The sequence below is a fragment of the Panicum virgatum genome, chromosome 5N (assembly GCF_016808335.1).
Source record: "Panicum virgatum strain AP13 chromosome 5N, P.virgatum_v5, whole genome shotgun sequence".
Classification (NCBI taxonomy): domain Eukaryota; kingdom Viridiplantae; phylum Streptophyta; class Magnoliopsida; order Poales; family Poaceae; genus Panicum; species Panicum virgatum.
This window is the reverse complement of record NC_053149.1, coordinates 47236998-47253253: the sequence shown is the minus strand read 5'-3', so window position 1 is coordinate 47253253 and position 16256 is coordinate 47236998. Positions and strand designations below refer to the sequence as shown.

At 43.1% G+C, this 16256-nt stretch overlaps 1 protein-coding gene across 1 annotated transcript in view; it reads left to right on the top strand.

Moving 5' to 3' along the window:
- Window positions 1-16256, top strand: part of LOC120676197 (cytochrome P450 72A15-like) — a 58388-nt gene that overhangs the window by 32772 nt on the left and 9360 nt on the right. The window lies entirely within an intron of this gene.

The following is a 16256-nucleotide window of genomic DNA, read 5'->3' as shown; positions in this document are numbered from 1 at the left end:
TCGGAGAGCCTGGAGTAATTGGTGGAAAGCTTCCTAACTGGTTCTCGACATAGAACCACTTGGGCTTCCATTCGATTACTTTATTGCTAAGTTTATAAGAAATGTACTCTCTATCCTTTTTTTGCGTAAGCTGGAGACCCGCACCTCCTGCTACATCTAAAATGAAGGAGTCGGCTGTGGCTTCAAATGGAAAAGAAATCGAGAGAGTTTGAAATGGGGCTCGATGCCCAGAAAAGCTTCGCACAAGTGCACGAAGATAGAAATATGAACAAAGGAATTGGGAGTCAAATGATGTAGCTGGATCTTGTAGTAGCGCATGAGTCCAGAAAAGAAAGACGAGCAAGGAAACCCCAATCCTCGCTCCAAGAAGGAGGTGAAAGCAACGATTTCCCCCGTATTTTCATACAGATGATTTCTCCCCAAGGCAGGACGTCATTGGATAACAGATCTTGAAATTAAAAGACCATGCGAAACTAGAGTTTCAAGGTTAGATTGGGAACACTTATTTGTGTTCTTCTTGGGAGCCATCAAGAAATCGACGGATCGTTTCACGCGCATATAATGGTGGAAACCCTAGGACGAAAGTGGGGAAGCAAAGGGAAGCAAGAACTTTGGATCTGGGAGCTTGAGAGTGAAGATAGATCTAAAGCAGTAAAAACAAGTGGCGGCCGGTAGGATAAAAATTTAGTTATCGTTTCATTTTATAATGGCGGTGGCAGCATGGTAAAAGCACCCAACAGGGCCAACAATCCGTTATAAATTGCGGAAAAAATGGGATTTTCTGAGACATTCCTTTTTCTAAGATTATATTCTGGAAAAAGAAAACACTCACATGCCTAGTCAACTACTCGACTCTCCTTTCCCCGACTGGGATTACATTCCAGAACAAGGAAAAAGTACTCGACATAGTACAACTACTTGATATTACAACTCGAGTACTTTCTCCTACTTAACTTTACAAACGACTCGGGTCTGCACTGCACACTTCTTGGCTTCTTGGGAAGCCTATTGCAGCTAGATTGGCCCGAGGCCGTGACAAAGTACAAACTTGTTATTCCCACTAAAGGAATAATGATACTCGTATTCTGGGAGAAAAGTTTCAAGAGTATGGAAGCAGATTACAGTAATCACCTCGCAAGTCCTCTTGTAGCATCTTCTGGAGAAACATCTCCTTCTCCCAGAATATGTTGTGACAAGATTAAGTCTTAAGTCTCCTGACCAGAGATGTCAGTTCTTGGGCACCCAGAAACAGGCAACCCCAAGGATGTCACACAACAAAACTCAACCCAGCGACCCCAAATCTACCTCATTGGAAGATGCAAGGACATGATGTCCAAAATGGATCCGATGAGAGCATTGGGGATGCAGGATGAGGTAGCAGGGACTTTTCTTGTCACTCGCAAGTTCTCTTCTAGCATCTTTTGTTGGAAAGGACTATATAAATTTCAGGAGGGCGAGAGCAAGAACACCAAGGATAGGCCATGGTCACTACACTTTGGTGCTTCTGGCAAAGGTCTCTCCCCTACCTTTTATAGCCATAAGGGGGCTTACTGAAGGGGAACCCGTGACTAAACAGTGCACGTTTCACGGACGCATTCATAGCAGTATTCATGGCGGCATTCACGAATGCAGTCAAAGATGCAATAAAGCAGATTCTCCAAACAGTAACGTCCCACGTGAGCACTGAATAAAGAGCCGTACATCCCGGGTTTTATTCCTGAAGTTATTTCGGGTGCAATCAGTGTGGCGTATCCAATTGTATCATTTTTCTGGGATTTTACCCGAAAAAGAGGTCTTTTCGGATACCGGATCTGATGAATCCTGTAAATAATCTGAAGAATAAAATCTGATGCCACGTCATAAATCCTTAATTCCAAATCTACGCTCGGGGGCTACTCGCAGCAAAAGGGATTTTGATCTAAGGCTCAGGGGCTGCGGGATATGTGCATCAAAGATTTATTTTTCAAATTTTTTGAAAAATAAAGAAGAAAAAGACTGAAGTGACCCTCAGCCTAATTCTGCAATTCAACCTAAGGCTTGGGGGCTATTCCATATGGAGCGCGAGTACTTCGCGCACCATATATGATCAAGATTTTGGGGCTTGAGCACCTCACAGCCTCAAAGCAAACAGAAGTACTTGAAGGACTACTCGATGTATCTGAAGGAAGGACCAGAAGCAACTAGAAGGATGTTCTGACTAATTGAAGTACTCGAAGACGCCCAGCCAAGTACTCGACGCCTGTAGGACTCGGCTACGAAGAGCTCGGGGGCTTGTCAGACCCGGTGCAGCGGGACTGCTTATAGGCATAGAATATTCTAGAGTATGAGATAGATCATAGATATACCTTACCTCTTTTGTAACTACTCGAATAGGCATAGAACTAGCTGAAGTACAAAGGAAACTACCCGATCGTGTTGTAGTAGGGCTCCAACTGTACTCGGCTAGGACTTTCCATGTAACCCTGTCCCCGCGGATATATAAGGGCAGGCAGGGACCCCCTCCAAATAATCATCATCACCTAAGGCAATACAAACCACCACTCAGGACGTAGGGTATTACGCAACTAGCGACCCGAACCTGTCTAAATTTTTGTGCTCCTTGCACTATCGAGTTCCAGAGCCGTCGATCCCTACCTACAAACCCTACTGCTAAGGGTATCCCTCAGCAGGCTTGGCGGTAAACACCGATAGCTGCGAATCTGATGAACAGAAGTAGGAGGTTTCCAGTCAATCACTTCTTGAACTTTGCTGGGGTCTACTGATATACCTTCGCTGGAAATAGTGTGATCCAGAAATTTGACTGTGTCCAGCTAGAATTCACACTTAGAAAATTTCGCGTACAGCTGATGATCTCGAAGATATTGGAGAACAATGCACAGATGTTTCTCATGTTCCTCCTCATTCTTGAAATAGATTAGAATGTCAACAATGAAAACCACGATGAACTTGTCAAGTTCCGGCTTGAATACTGAATTAATGAGATACATGAAATAAGTGAGAGCATTTGTGAGACCGAAAGACTCCCCAAATATTCATAAAGACCATATCTGTTGAGAAGGCGGTATTGGGAATATCACAAGACCGGATTTTAATTTGATGATACCCCGAATGAAGATCAATCTTAGAGAAAACAGCTGATGATCTCGAAGACGTTGGAGAACAATGCACAGATGTTTCTCATGTTCCTCCTCATTCTTGAAATAGATTAGAATGTCATCAATGAAAACCACGATGAACTTGTCAAGTTCCGGCTTGAATACTGAATTCATGAGATACATGAAATAAGCGAGAGCATTTGTGAGACCGAAAGACATCCCCAAATATTCATAAAGACCATATCTGGTTGAGAAGGCGGTATTGGGAATATCACAAGACCGGATTTTAATTTGATGATACCCCGAACGAAGATCAATCTTAGAGAAAATTTTTGCTCCCGACAACTGATCGAACAGTACGTCAATGCGGGGAAGTGGGTATTTATTTTTGATAGTTACCGCATTGAGAGGCCGGTAGTCGACACACAACCTCAGACTGTCATCCTTCTTCTTCACAAACAATGCTGGACAGCCCCAAGGTGAAGCACTTGGACGAATAAAACCCTTGTCTAGAAGTTCTTGTAGCTAGATTTTCAGTTCAGCCAATTCTTTAGGCGGCATTCGGTACGGCATTTTTGAAATGGGTGTTGTACCAGGCTGCAGTTTGATAACAAATTTGATATCCCGATCTGGTGGCATACCAGGCAAATCATCCGGAAAAATATCTGCATACTCACGGACTACGGGAATATCTTCGATACGAATATCTTTCATGGCATAAGCACATGAATTGACATATTCTGAATGAGGTAAATATAGAACCGAGTGGCCATGGGTAGGAGAATTGATTTCAACGGCTCGGGACGAGATATCTAACAGTACCCCATGTATATTCATTTATTCCATTCCTAGAATAATATCCATTCCTTTTAATGATAATAGGATTAAATCGGTTGGAATTGTTTTACTACCCAACTTAAGTGATGCATTTCTAATGATTTGATTTGATGCGACCTTACCACCCGGAGTAGAGGTCATGTATGAACTTTTAGTGTGACAGAAATCTAACCCAACTTTTGCTCCAAATTTAGAACTAATGAAGCTATGAGATGCACCGGAATCGAATAAGATAACTGCGGGATGATGGTTTATAGAGAATGTATCCGACATAATTGGTGCTCCCTCTGGAAGATCAGCCATGTTGGTGAAATTAAGTCGGCCTTGCCTGACTTGAATGGTTTGTTTCTTGCCCTTGTTCTGATCATTTCTGCGAGAAGCCTGCCCCTGAGATTGTCCCGCCTGGGGGCACATCTTTGCAAAGTGATTTGGACTTCCGCATTTGAAACAGCGGTTGTTGTTGTCAGGGCGAGCGGCCTACTGAATATTCGGCCTAGAGCCGGTCTTCAGCTGCTGTGGTGGTGCAAAACGAGCTGGCTGAGGTGGCACGAATCGAGCATGTTGCTGCTACTGAGGAGGACGAATAATCCAACGCCCTGGCTGAGGGGCCTTCTGAGAGGGTGCGGCTGGAGTATTCTACACAATGCGATACCTCGGTGCAAAGGCACTCGAGGGTCCAGCAGGTGCCTTCTGCTTCTTTTCAGCGCGATGGGCCATAATGGGATCCTCCTGAGTGATGGCCAGATTCATCAGATCATTAAAAGAGTCCACACGATTAAGCCTCTCCTGTAATTTGGTACTGAGGCCTCGACGGAAGCGTTCACGCTTCCTAGCATCGGTATCCGCATGATGACCAGCATATTGACACAAGTGGTTAAAAGTCTGCGCATATTGCAATACACTATGAGTGCCCTAAGTCAATGCCAAGAATTCATTGAGTTTCCGATCGAGAAGACCAGTCGGAATATGATGAGCCCAGAAAGTATCTTTGAACTCATTCCAATTAACCACATGATCAGCCAGTAGTATTCCGTGGTAATGATCCCACCACATACGAGCTGATCTGCTAAGTTGCTGCGCAGCATAACGAGTCTTGTTCGCTTCGAAACAGGGAACAGACAACAAAGAAAACTTGGATTCGATTGTGCGAATCCAAGCGTCCGCATCCAGTGGTTCATCCGCCTTGGTGAATAGTGGGGGCTGCGTACTCAGAAAATCATGATAGCTCACCTCTCGGTTGATGAGCATGATGCCCACCTCTCTATTGCTGCTGGGCTTGCACCAGCTGCCGCAAGATCTCGGTCTGAGCAGCCAAGATCTCCGCAATGCCCGGTGGTGGAGGTGGATTGCTATTTCCTCTGGCTCCAAAGCCATTAGGACTACCTCGAGTTGAACCAACCATATGAAACGTGAGTAATTTGCATTAGGCTCAACATTTTCACATCTCAAATGGAAATGAGCAACTCAAGACATGAATGGAAGAATAATTATCGCATCAGCCGCGTTACACAGAAACCTGTCGATACGAAAAAGCTCATAACTGGAGTTCTGTGTTTGCTATGGACTTGAAATTTTTATAGGAGCTAGATAATTTCACGAGCTACAACTTTGGTAGTCAACGCAAAGTCAGAATCCCAGAGTAAGTCGAAAAATTCAATTACTACTCTTCTGGTTTTCTGGCTTTACAGAAAACAGAGCCTCTGTAATTTGCGTATATCTCCTGTTGTACATGTCCGCTGAAAGTTTGTGAGCATTTAGATGATGGAATTTGGAAAAACTTTGGTATTCAACTCACGAGCTAATTTGGAAAGGAAGTAAGGATAAAAATTCTAACTAGCTGCTGCGTTCAGCTTTTCACAGTCTGCCAACACTTTACATAAGTAGCATTAGAGGTTCATTACATCCATCATCTTCTCGCTTCTATTTGAGATTACTCCTACATCAGTACTAAGGGGTTACTCAACTCTGAGTTAGCCTAGTAGCCCATGATCTAAAATTTAGGCTACACTAAGAGGAGTCTACAAAAGTCAGGAACAGCGCCTCGGTCTACATGTTGACCGATGCCTCGCTCTCTGCGGGAGAGTGGGTCTCGACCTGCGCGGGCTGCGGTGCCTGCTCCTCAAAGTCAATCTCAGAAACACCCTGGATCTGTTGGGGCTCGTCCTCACCGTCCACCTACATCTCTCCGGGTGGTACATGAAGGGCGTCCTGCGCGTGCTGCAGCAGGTGAAGTTGCCCCAACAAAAGACCGATGGATCAGCTGATAGTCAAACAAGGAATGGGCTGATTCTGGACAGTTAAAGAAATTGACCAAAATGATAGATAACATGCTCCAAAATTCTTAAAAATTTACAGAAGATGCCTAGGATAGTGAGGAACATTTGATCTAGTCATTGCTAAGGCCAGTTCAGATCCTGACAAGGTGATATGTTCATGGTTTTGAAGCGATGTCAAACCAGAAAATAGATTGTCCAGAGAGGGTGAAATTTGACCATATCTACCAAACCACTTGATCAAGATAATTCAAAATTTTACAGTAGGTTCTTCATTAAGTTACCTACAACTTTCATGTTGTATGATTTTTCAAATGAGCAACTTAATATGGTCGAAAAATTCAGTTTAAACAGACTGCTCCAAGTTGAAAGGTTTGCAGAAGATTACTATAAATTTGAAAACACTAAGGTAGGATGCTTCAAAAATTCTCATAGTTTTACCGCAGCTTGTAATTGTATGTAGCTACATTTCATCTTATAGTACAAACTCGATTTGAGGTGATCTTCATATTTTAAAAATTCGAGAAAACCAGAATCTCCAGATTTTACAGATTACCTAGATGATCCTTAGGACTGGATTTTTAAACTTTTTGATTGCGATTTTATTTAAACATTTCTTTGATGAAGGTTTAGGGATGAATGCAGATCCTAATCGTCCTCACCAAAGAAAAGAATTGCCAAGTAACCTTGGTCTTACGTAGTTAGTTTGCGGTGGCATACATAATACGTCTCTCGCTATATAACTATCGATGTAGCTATCTAGCCTAGGATTCGGGTTCGAGTTAGCGTACCTGCAGAAAATTGACTGTATATAAAATGAACCTTCCATGCCAGCACTTACGAAAGCGTTACCATATGTTACCGATCACTAAAGAACCGGCATCCATACAATTACCGCCGTATGGACAACGTTAAGCATACGTCATCGAGATAACGTATTGACTGTGTACCGTCTTTGATGGGGAATTGAATTCCAATTTCGAACCATTACTCCCCATATAATCAACCGATGGTTGGTATATGGGCACCAGCTCAAGTAGGCCACTGATTGAGCTCCAACGTTCGACTCGCATCACCGACGGGAAGGTCAGACTCTCTCAGCTGACTAAGTAAGCATACCTCCGCGGCGATGATGTAGTTGCAGAATTTAAATTGCGGAATTTAAATACTGAAAAGTAATATGCTGGAAGTTAGCCATACAATATAAGCCATCTGATTATACCCGTAAAATCCCCTAGGGCTTTACGTTCTAGACTTGTCCTTGGAGATCCTAGACTTTTCAAAAACTTAAGTAGTTTTGAAGTCAAGTTTTAGTTTGTTGTTTAGAAACAGAGGCTGCCATCTCTGGTACGCTGTCTTCGAGCTCTGATGCCAGCTGTGGCGGAACCACCCAAAAGACTGGGCCTGGGTGCACTGATCTTCATTGCTAGGCAACTCTGACCCAATTCGGCATGCACCGGTAGTTCCTCAAGTGAAGCCTCGATAAAAGCCACGCTCTTCCAGGATCGCACAGACAACACCCACACGAAGGTGAGCCCAGAGATTACAACACAGATCATCTCATACATCTCAGAGTTTGCAGCGGAAAGTAAATTTATTCCAAAACCATGTTCAGAATAGTAAAGTACTACAGAGTTCCAAACTACTCAAATTATTCAAGTGTTATTGTCTTAGCGGAAGCAATAAAAGACGTCTAGCGAAACATGTGACGCATCGATAAAGCCCGTACGAAACACGTCACTCACTGGGAGGGTGGTCTGCACCAGCTGAAGGACCATCCCACTCAATAGATCAGCCCGTAGGCAAAGTACACGGCCAAGTCAGACTCGCAATCAAATCCTCGAAGTTAGTACATGAAAACAGTGCCACAAGTAAGGCTGAGTATACTAATACTCAGCAAGTATACTAATACTCAGCAAGACTTACCCGTCACTGGATATACCATAGTCTGATAACTAGACATGCAAGGCTTTTTAGTTTGTGGGGTTTGTTTTGCCCAAAACGCCACTAAGAGTTGATCCTTATTTTCATATTTTAATTTTGCCATATTCTAGTTGGATTAACCGTTCTAAGTTTGTATCTAACTCTACTCAAATATAGTAGAGCAACCATTTAATCATCCAGCAGTATTATCATCATCATGTTCCACTTGTTAATCTATGTGACCGTAAACGTTAAGCAGTCTCATACCGTGAGAGGCGGACGATTCCGAATCGAATTTCAACCTGGCCAAGGGAACCTAATGCAGACGTATGAGAACCAAGTCACCCACACAATTTTTCCCCTTTCTTCTCCGGTCCATGGACACGGGGTACCCGACTACAGAGTACGCAGACTCTGCACCCGTATGTCGCGACAAAAATAAATCCTACTTCTACAAAGAGGATTTACCAACGTTCCACGTGCTGGTCCGATCAGGTACTTAAGCTTACTGATTATCATATTTCTCGGCATGTGGCTCGTACATTCAAAAGCTTAACGAAATGAGCCACACACCGTGACCTTAACCATTTTCGACTACACCAGCGGGGTATCACAACTACACAACCCCCGCCCATTGTCCTTATATTTCAGCGGAAGGTAAAGTCAGTAAATTCCTATTTTCTCGCGAGAGGCAGGAAACCACTCGTCTTCTACCGTTTCTAGTTAGACAGGCAACTAGTCGATAAAAAGATCCGGATGTCAAACATAGGTTCTTAGGGATCATGCATCTAAGGTTTTTGATCAATGCCTAGAAAACGTAAATGCGCAAATAAAATTATTACAACATATGCAAAGCTGGTCGTGCTGGCGCATGGCAGGGGCGCGTGGCGCAGGGCCAAGTGGCATGTGGCATGTGGCAAATAGAGGATTAGCCCATTGGCCGTTCCCGAGGCGGTTTTCCGTCGCCGGAGTACGGACGACGTCAGAGGAGAGATGCTAGCAGTGGCAGTCTCGTAAATGAATCAAAGTTCCAAAACCCAGTTCTGTAAATTCAATTTTTCTCCTTCTTCTTGGCTTCAAATGAAAAACTTTTGAATACCATTTTTGTTCAGTTGTTCGAGATCTACAACTTTCGTGTTATGCACTTTTTTATTTGAGCAATGGTTTGTGAGTTAAATTTAAAGATTCAAAACTCTATATAAGGGTCATTTTAATTTGGTTAATTGGGCTGAAATTGGGACCATTAGTTATTATGCACATGTTACTAATGGTACCAGATTTAGTGTACAATATTTTGGTGAGGTGATTTATACATGAAATAGAGTTCGACTTTCTTTATTTGCCCTCACAATTTGAAACCAATATTTCAATTTGAATTTCATTTGTCTTTAGTTACCATTTAATAGTTGTTTGTCCACTCATTACTTCCACTAATTGAACTAATTGCTCTAGTTTGTCTATTATCGGCTTTTAAACACCTAGGGTGTCACAGGAAAGCAGATGGTGGTCGTAGCCATTAGTTTTGTGAGAATAGATTGGTGCCTCGTAGTCAGTCGGGTCGCTCCTGGTTGGCCTCAGGGCGAGTGGGTCTAGGTGTACAAACCCTGCATGGTGAAAACTATATGTACATCCACGTACTCGGTCATGTACAACTCTTAATCCGGCTTCACTAACTAGAGTAGTGTTACTTGATTTCTACCTCCGTCTAGTCCATCTGCCTGCTGGGATAGCAATTGAGGTGCGAGGAGTGGGAGTTCTCGCACCACCTTGGTGGGGTATGCTTAGTTTGAAGGTGTGAGTTAACCTGGAGTCCGGGATGCCGAAACGGCCTGAGCTTGGAAGTTCGAATGATATATTCGTGTTGCTGCTTGTGCATAGGAAAACCCCATCCTTATCCTTGGCTACTATTCTTGATATCGTTGCATCCACTTAAAACTGCATACGGATGGTGACGTGAACCTATCCCGGCCTTGGGGATAGAATGATATATGCAGGATCCGATGTGCAGATCAAGTCTGAAGGTGAGTAATGAGCTAAGGATCCGACATTTCAGTTGGTATCCGACTTGAAGGTCAAACCTGACGAAGAAGGAAGAGACTAAGTATGGTTTGTGCTACGCTCATTTTGTGAAGGATGGCCCAGAAGAATAGCTACTGCTTCCGCTTTCTGATTGATTTTCCTTTAGCCCAAGGGGCTTGTCTCAGAAACTCGTATCACAATCCTTTGGATTATGTAATAAATAAATCCTTGTAATGACTTTGTCGAGAAGTATGACCTTGATATGTAATTGAAATGAGTTATGTATGTGATAACTTCTGATTTAGGGACTATCACGAAGATATAAGGACTCGGGTTCTCCTTACGGAAACCTGGTTCGTTTCATAGATCTAGATGTCTCCTTGAATAATTTGCCTGATACTGAAGAATTTGATTGTTGGTCATATATCTGGGGCTCTCCATTCTTTTCCTCTGTAAGAACTTACAAACATCTCATTGGGCACAGGGTCCTGCATCACGTCTATTCGTGGCTCTGAAAGTCAGCTTGACAGAATAAACACAAAGTCTTTTTCTAGCTTTTTCTTAAGGATAGACTGAGCACTAGAGGGCTTCTGAAACGTCGAAATATCCAGGTCCCCTCCTATAACTGTGTTTTCTATCCACAAGATGTGGAGGAGGATCAAACACATCTCTTCATCTCTTCATCTCTATATGATAATCCTTGGTTGATCTTTGACTCCCTAAAGAACCAGTTGTGTGTGCCCTTCTTCATGGATGTTATTATCACACTTAGTTGGTGTATTTGGATGCAACATAATGATTCCAATTTTAAAGGATTGCAGCCGAATGTTTGCAACTACAGGTCTCACTTCAATATGGATTTGCTCTTGTTATTCTTAGAGCAAAGAGGAAACACAAAGAAGCAATGTCATTATGGGCCTATGGGCCATGGGCCTAATATAGATACATTGCTTAACATCCCCCTTCAAACTCAGGGCAGAGGTGGAGGATCTGAAGCATCGATTTTGAGCATATGTAACTAATGTTGTTCTTGAGTTTCTGCTTTAGCAAAGAAATCTACCACTTGTAGTTCTGATGGCACATATATTGCTTAACATTAGCGAGTATGCCACTTATTATCTTATAAACCGAAGTCATGTTTTATAATCTACTGAATGTCTGAATTTGTCAATCAGCAACCAATTAAGCAGTATAGCAAGATGTTTGCAAATGGAAGATCAGAAAATGATTATCACGGCTAAGTAAACAACAGGTAACTAGCACAAGGAACTAGATTAAGTGTTCATCAATTAACTTGAGTAGAATTAAAAAAAACTTCAGCTTCCATGCATGGAAGGCTGGGTTCATAATCCTCCTGTGATTGACCCATTTCTCACCGTCAAGGATCGCGACCCCGCCAATTAGTAACTTGATCATGTGAGTGACTAGCTTTGTTTTCACGAAGCGGCCATCTTTGTTTGACGTAACCTCCCGGGCCAGCTCATGGTCGATGATTGTAATTCTTTCATCTCGAACCATGTGAAGGAGAGCTTACCTGTAATTCCGTCTTAGGATGGATGATGCATCAGGCCAGGGGCGGGTCTGGTATTGATTCAAGGGTATTCAGTTGAATACCCAAATTTTTAAAATATATATACACACAGTATACAATATGTATATGTATAAAAAAGAATAAGAGCATCTCTAAAATAATTCTTAAATCTTAGTCTATAACTCTCTATATTATCTCACATAGAGGGTCATCCTAATTATTACTTCTCTATAACCTTGACATATTAGGAAACAAGACCCATGAATTTGAAGTATGAAGTCTCAGATCAGATTTTAAAATGGCAAGTATTTGGAATAGGTTGTGGATATTCGACGATCTGAGGAGAGAGAGATATAATTTAGGACATTGCTATCTTGAGGGATTGGTTTTAGAGAACTTTTGGAGAGAGGTATTCCAAAATACTAAATTCATAATTAGAATAGTCTTTAGGTGTATCTTGAAGATGATCTAACATTACAAAACAGGCTTTCCAATCTCATATCGCCTCTTGGGCTCAAATGGCCTACTTCTCCTCCTCTAGATCCAGCCGCGATGGTCCAGCCATGACTCCCAACCAGTACCGACCCTAAGTTCCAAACCTTATCCATCCTGGTTCCACTTCCCTCTTCCCGCGTGGCCGCATCCTTTCCGCTTTCGATCGGCGACGACGAACTCTAGCGGCATGACGGACGACAACTTTCCTGTGGCAAGACACGAGCGGCCCACGGCTCTAGGAACCGCACAGCACACAGCGGCAACCAATTTTTTTTCATCCTATAAAATTGTTGCATACCCAAATCCCAAATCATGGGTCCCACCCTGTGTCAGGCCAGAAAACACAATTAGAAAACGTAAGGATTCCGGATGTGCAATGACAATTTTGGTCGCTCCAGGATGATCGAATTGCAGTTTACATGTGCGCACAACGCACATATTATGGTCTTGGACGGCACGGCGGAGGAGAGGGGAGACGCGCGAGAGGATGTCATGGGGCCAGGGCCGGCCCTGTGTTTCTTGGGGCCCGGGGCAAAACCAAAATTGGAGGCCCGTAATAAACATAAACATCCAACTAGTTTATATCAGTGGCAAAGTTGATTTCGATACATTATAAAAAATTCATATGGTGAAAATAGTTGCATACAATTACATCAAAAGTATAACTTGCAAACAGCCGGTGGCAACACTTACCCGGTCATTTTGAACAATTCCTATCTCTTGAATAGATGAAAATCCTACTAAACTCTTTAGAATAAAAATAAACAAAGATTACAATACTGATTGAGATTTTACAGAAAAAAAGGATTATGCAAAAAATATGATACTAAATCAAGCTCTAATCAGTTTGGAAATTAGGATCGATTTTTTCTACCTTCCTTCAAGCGTTAGGGGAAATCTACGATTTGGGTGCCGTTGCGTACTACGGAGAGGCAGTCAGTCGGAGAGGCAATGAGGAGCCGAGGCAAACAAGCATTTTTTTTACGTCAGGTAGAATGTAAGATGAGCGGACTATCGATGTGCTGATTGTTTGCAGTTTTCGTTAAGCTGATAACATATCACAGTTTAAACTTAGTATATATATACTGCATGCATGCAGATCGGAGGGCCCCTGCAATTTGGGGCCTCATAGCGCCTGCCCCGCCTGCCAACGCTGCAGGGCCCAACACTACACGGCCGGCCCTGCGTTGAGCCGGTCCATGAGCACGGGGCTAGCTATGGGCCATGGCCGCCGCTGTCAGCCGGCGCTCAAAGGAAGTGGTACCGGGTGCCCCCTCAGGCCCTGCGCCCAAAGGGCCTGCTCCATGCGCCGGGGGCCCAGCCACGCTCTAACACGGCTGCCGCCCACCACAGGAGCAGCATGGCCGCCGCGCCGGCGAGCAGGTTCCCCGGCGTGGCATCGCGGAGCAGAGCCGCCGCCCATGCCTTGGCTTGTTCAATAGGCGGTGGAGCTGCGGCAGGCCGGCAGCAATGGCGGAGCGAACGGCAGAGCCGAGCAGCAGCAAGCAGCCGTGTGCACCCAGTCAAAAGCTATTGTACCAAACGCCAGTGTTGTGTCACTCCACTCGCGATTGTTTACTTTCGTCGAATTTGTCAGGACGTGTTCACTATCTTCGCGGTGCCTGTTAGTCAATGATAACACAAGTCTTTTATTTGAATTGTGTTTGCTAGCCAACTAGTATTCGCCTGGACTAACGTGCCACAGAATAATCTCAGGTAAGTGGCGATGACATCTTAGAGCAGCGGCAGCGTATAAAATCATCCCAGGAAGTAGCAGCCAGACACGTCACGGAGGTAGGGTTCCTGACGTTTGGTTTGTAGCACAAGTAGCACAAACTTTGACTAATAATTAGAGGTACTAAATAAAGTCAGTTTGTAAAACTAACTTCACAACCCCTGTGTTACTTCGCGAGACGAATCTAATGAGGCTTTTGACCGCACGATTAGAGGTTGGTTACTGTAGCATCACTGTAATCAATTATTGATTAATTACTGTCATTAAATTCGTCGCACAAAGTTACACCTATCCGTGAAAAGATTCATACATTAAAGATTCTCTTTTGGGCTAGGTGTGCTAGCAGCAGTGATCCAAATGGGGCCTGTCATTTTTGATCCAGCGTGAAGATTCCTCTTGTGTGGTATCTAGCCAAATAAAAAAAATCATCATCCAACTCTCTTCTGGCTCTCCCACCTCTCCTAACGGGCCACCGTATAGACAACAGGTTCAAAAAAATCATCATCATCAAGCACCGTTGTTAGAGAGATACGAGTACTTCCCAGCATCCTTGGATCCAGCATTAAGCATCCTGAGAATCTTACTCACTTTCCTTGGTGCACCCTAAAAAAACTCAACGCTTAGCAGTGCTCTAAATAAACTCCAGATCCGGCTCCCCACGCGGAGCCCTACCAACGGTGTGCGGGGAGGCTGCTCCTTCGGAGGAGGCCCTCGAAACCTACTCTTTGGAGCCCATCGATGAAGGCAGAGTCAAAAAAAGCTCCGCGCGGCTCCAAAAGATTTTCTATATTTATCCTAATTTAAGGAATAAAGATTTTAATAGAAAAATAACCTCGAAGAGCTTCTCTAAGTAGTTATCCAAATATAATCATTATCTATTTCGAATTTCTCGCTATCCAAAGATAGATAGTGAAAATAGTTATTTAGAGTGTAAACAAGATATAGAAAAACTGTTGAAGAGTGAAGATGTATAGAATAAAATTTTCATGTGTGTGACTCTCCAAATGATAATTTAGAGAGTAAAATTTAGAAAAACTCTAGGAGATGCTCTTATTCACAAAAGCTAAAATAGACTATTCACACCAAGTCATCATTTTTTTAGTGGGAGCATTGCAATCAGCTACGTACAACAACTCTGTATTTTTTGGAATTGGTGGAGTGAATTTATAGAAAAATAGAATTGATGGAGTGAAGTTGCTTTTTAGAATAATCTCAGGTCGGTGGCAATTAGAGCAGCGGCAGCGTATAAAATCATCCGAGGAAGTAGCACCCAGACACGTCACGGAGGTGGCCGTGTTTGGTTACATGTGATTTTTTTCGCGCACGTTTTTCGAGAAAAGAATCTCGTACGCATGGAGTATTAAATGAAGTCTATTTGCAAAACCTTTTCAGGGATGAGTGTAACTTTTCGAGACGAATCTAATGGCGGTAATTAAGTGATGATTTGATACAGTAATGCTACAGTAACCATCCTCTAATCGCGTGGTCAAAGGCCTCATTAGATTCGTCTCGCGATTTACACGGGGGGTTGTGGAGGTGGTTTTGTAATTAGACTTCGTTTACTCATCTTAATTTTTGGTCAAAGTTGCTACAATATTTTCATGGTTTTAAACCAAACACGAGAGTTCCTGTCATTTTTGATTCAGCGTGAAGATTCCTCTTGTCTGGTACCTAGCCAAGTAATTAAAAAAAATCATCATCCAAACTCTCTTCTTGCTCTCCCACCACTTCCAATGGGCCTAGACAACAGGTTCATAAAATATATTTTACTTGTAGCATCTGGTGCAAAATCAAATACCGCTGGTAGAGAGATACTTCCCAGCATCCTTGTCAATCTAGTAAATTGGACCTCGTATCTGATAATGGGTAGTTGATACATACGGACTTAGAAGGGCTTGGATCCAACATTAAGCATTTCGTCTCTTTCCTCCGTGCACCCTCAAAAAAATCAACGTTTGGCGGGGCTCTAAATAAGCTCCAGATCCGGCTCCCCACGCGGAGCCTTACCAACGGGGTACGGGGAGGCGGCTTCTTTGGAGGAGCCCTTCGAAACCCATTTTTTGGAGCCCATTGACGAAGGCGGAGCTAGAAAATGTGGTTCAGCGCGGCTCTAGGCAACTCTTTCAATCCGTTGGACCTCTTTGTCCTCTTGAGAGGCAGCGAGGCGCAAGCTTATTTATAAAAACTAAAATAGGCTATTCACAACAAGTCATTATTTTTTAAAGTTGAAGCATTGCAATCAGCTACTATGTACCACAACTTTATTTTTTTTGGAATTGGTAGAGTGAAGTTACAGAATGATAAAATTGGTGGCGTAGAGCTATTTTTTTAAACTGTGGTGTGTTTAG